The following is a 3,968-nucleotide window of genomic DNA, read 5'->3' on the forward strand; positions in this document are numbered from 1 at the left end:
ATCTTGATGAAACTTCAGCAGTGTGTTTGTTGTAAGAGGGCTATCACATGGATGTGACTATTGTGAGTCAAAGTTATAGCGCCACCAACTGGCAGCAGGAAGTGTGTTACTTTCAAGATACTTTTGACTAAAGTGGGGGGGTTATTTTTACCTACAGTCACAAAACTCGGTCTGTATATTGTGCTTATCGATCCGGACAACTTTCTGATTTACAGTCATTAGCTCCGACCAACAGGAAGTCAGATATTTTGGTTTGAATGTGGTTTTGTCTCTCTCTGACAGAGTTCCCCCTGCCATTCTCTCTGTGTGTGCACACACACAGACAGCCCCCCCCCTTTTCTGTGTGTGTTTGGAGGGGAGCAGAAAGACTCACACTGATACAAGCTCTAAAGCAGACTTCTTCTCGACAGTCAAAGCGGGGTTACGTTATTGCCCGTCGTGCACAGGAACCCGAAAGGCAACGGGGTGGCGGCTTTTTATATATATATATATATATATATATATATATATATATATATATATATTAAGGGTGTAACGATTCATTTACTACATCGATGTATCGATTTAAATTCCTACGATCCAACTATATCGATCTGTACTCGGCAATTTGGCCTTCCGGACGTCATATATCGATCTAAAATCGTTTTAAAGGTAATAAATCGATTGAATCGATACTAGGAAATAATGCATTGGATTCAAGCACGTCAGACTTTATATGGATGTTTTTTTCCGTAATACTTTTAATGATAAAAGTGTTAAACGTTACTCGATTCAGGCTGCCTTTATGTGACGTCAACGTCACGCGCCAGCAGAAGCGCAAAGACAAAACAACATAGCATGGCGGATAGCAGAGGAGAAGCCAACGAGATCGAGATTATCAAGCCACCATACCGGTCCAGTGTGTGGAAACACTTTGGCTTTTGTAAAGACGGGGGTGTTCTTAATAAGTCGCTTGCTGTTTGTAGGATATGCAAAGGTAAAATAAAGTACAACGGCAACACGACAAATCTCTCCAACCACCTACTAAGGCGCCATGGGATTTCGCACAACACCGAGCGTCCAGGCACCTCTTGCAGCGTTCCCGCTGCAGTAGCAGCGCAGAGTAAAGTCAACTCTGCAGAATCCTCAGGCCTCGCCTGCATGTTTAGTCAGAAACTAAGCCAAAGCTCAGCTCGGGCAAAACACATCACGGAAACAATTGCCAAGTTTATCTGCAAAGATATGCGACCGTACAGTGTGGTAGAAAACCCGGGGTTCCGTGAAATGGTTCAAACGTTGGAGCCAAGGTACACGATACCAAGTCGACCACACTTCTCAGAAAAAGTTATTCCTGTATTGTACGAACGTACCAAGAATGATGTCAAGCTGTCGCTTTCTCAAGCTGAACGAGTAGCGATAACGACGGATGGTTGGACGTCATGCTCAAATCAAGGGTACGTGACAATTACCTCTCATCACATTGATCCCGAGTGGGAAATGAAGAACTTTGTTCTGCAAACTAGAGTTTTAAATGAATCCCATACTGGTAAAAATATTGGCGCATTACTGCGTGAAGCTTGCATAGAGTGGAAAATCTCCGACAAGAATCCTGCCATCGTCACAGATAACGCTAGGAACATGATTGTGGCCGGTGCAGAAGCCCAGTTCAGTCCGCACATTACCTGCTTCGCACATACACTCAACCTTGCCGCGCAGAAGGGTTTGGGGGTGGACCGTGCATCCAGGTTGTTGGGAAAAGTGCGAAAAATTGTTGGATATTTTCACCGCAGCCCGATTGCATTTCACGCCTTAAAGGAAAAACAAATTCTGATGGATTTACCTAAACATAAACTGATCCAAGACATAATCACCAGATGGAACAGTTCATTCGAAATGCTTGAACGTTTTTCGGAACAACATCCAGCTATAATGGCAACTCTTATGTCCAAGGATCTAAGAAAGGGGGTCACAGATGTAAACACACTGAGTGAGAGTGATATTACCAACATGGATGACATTGTTCACTTGATGGGTCCTGTCAAAATGGCAACCACTGTGATGTGTGAAGAGGACCAGCCAACTCTCTCTGTAATTGCTCCTCTTCAAGCAAAACTGCTAAAACACCTACAGCCATCTGAAGATGACTCAACCCTGGTTGCAGAGATTAAGAGGGTGATGGCCAATGACCTCTCCACACGCTACAAAGGCACCCAAGATGCTCTCAACATAGGTAATTAATTTTAAGTCTTAATTAAAATCAACTTGGTTAAAATTTTTGATTATTTTAGACTATGAATTTGTAAAATGCCACACCTTTGCGTTTTCAAGTTTTAATTTGAGTTTAGTTTTTTTCATATGGAAAAGTAAATAAGATATCTGCAATCGAATGCTTAGTTCATGGTGGCTTTACATCATTACTGTGTCATATTTCTTTTGAACATACTAAAGATAATTATTATATCATATTAAAATAAATTATTTTGAGGATGTGGTCATCACTTGCAATGTCAGGTCAACTTAATTTAATAATAATGCAATGAATGCAATATTCTTTTTCTTTAAACAGCATCAGCGTTGGACCCGCGATTTAAAGAACTGCCCTACCTGGAAAAAGAGGACAGAACAGGTCTACGCAAAACTGATTTTTGAGGCAGAAGCGTCACACCAGGTAATTCTTCTCTCCTCCTCTTTCCTCTTCTCCACTTTCATTTGTCCTCTCTCAAATCTCATCTCTTCATCTTCCTTTACATTTACAAAATTGCAAATTTGTCAAAAAAACATTTCTACAGAGCACAAATTTGAACAATTCACACATTCTTACATTATATATATATATATATATATATATATATATATATATTCTATATATTCATATAGATGCAAGCAATGGAAAATCACGAGGAAGACGAGGGAAGCTCAGGCACAAAGCTGTCAGGATTCAACAAAGAGACCACAGGTGTGTTTCCTTGTGATACCAACAAAAGTTTTTTGTTGTTTTGTATTAATGAGAAAAAAATTACTATATTTTGAAATGCATTTGATTTTATACATTGTAGCTCCAAACGAGTCACCTCCGTGTAAGAAGAAAGCCTTAGATGCACTGTTTGGCGATTCCTTCAGCCAAAGAGAGAGAAAATCCACAAGCGAGACAACCAGAGCAGAGGTGATAAGGTACCGAGCAAAAGATGCGTTGCCTTTGACTGAAAATGCCATGAAGTGGTGGAGATCTCAGGAAAAAGAGCTACCTATACTTTCAACCCTTGCTAAACGGTACCTGTGCATTCCAGGCACCAGTGTGCCAGCAGAGCGAGTTTTTAGTACGGCTGGCGACATAGTGAATGCACAGAGAAGTGTTCTGCGACCAGATCATGTTGATCAGTTAATATTCTTAAAAAAAAATCTGTAATCATTGAACAGTAGTTGGTTACACTTAACATAACATAATATAATTTTGTTAAATATTGTTTGTTTATTAAAATGAGAGTAGTATCAGGTTCAGCCACTGCTCATTCAACCTAAAGATATGTTGGTTGCACTTTATTTTCTATATAGTGTATTATTTTTATGTTGAAAAACAACTGTAAAAGTAGCAGGTAAAACTACTGTTAATTCAACCTGAAGATATGTTGGTTGCACTTTATTTTCTATATAGTGTATTATTTTTATGTTGAAAAACAACTGTAAAAGTAGCAGGTAAAACTACTGTTAATTCAACCTGAAGAGATGTTGGTTACACTTTATTTTTGATATACTGTATTGTTTTTTTTATTACTATTATTTTTATGTTGAAAACCAACAGTAAAAGTAGCAGGTAAACCTACTGTTAATTCAACCTGAAGAAATGTTGGTTGCACTTTATTTTTGTTATTAATATTGTAATATTTTCATGTTGGAAAAAAAAGGCAGAAGTAGTAGGTTAACTTACTGTTGAAATGTTGGTTGCACTTGCTGTACTTTTATAGAAAATGAGAACAGAGAAGGCTAACTTC

At 38.9% G+C, this 3,968-nt stretch overlaps 1 long non-coding RNA gene across 1 annotated transcript; it reads left to right on the top strand.

Moving 5' to 3' along the window:
* Positions 1-1,632: 1,632 nt before the first annotated feature.
* LOC306999279 lies at positions 1,633-3,335 on the top strand. The gene is made up of 3 exons (XR_013797809.1): positions 1,633-2,209; positions 2,546-2,647; positions 3,036-3,335. It is a non-coding gene; the product is annotated as an uncharacterized lncRNA (long non-coding RNA).
* The last annotated feature ends 633 nt before the right edge of the window (positions 3,336-3,968 follow it).

This window comes from Phoxinus phoxinus, assembly GCF_949152265.1.
Source record: "Phoxinus phoxinus genome assembly, chromosome: 5".
NCBI lineage: Eukaryota > Metazoa > Chordata > Actinopteri > Cypriniformes > Leuciscidae > Phoxinus > Phoxinus phoxinus.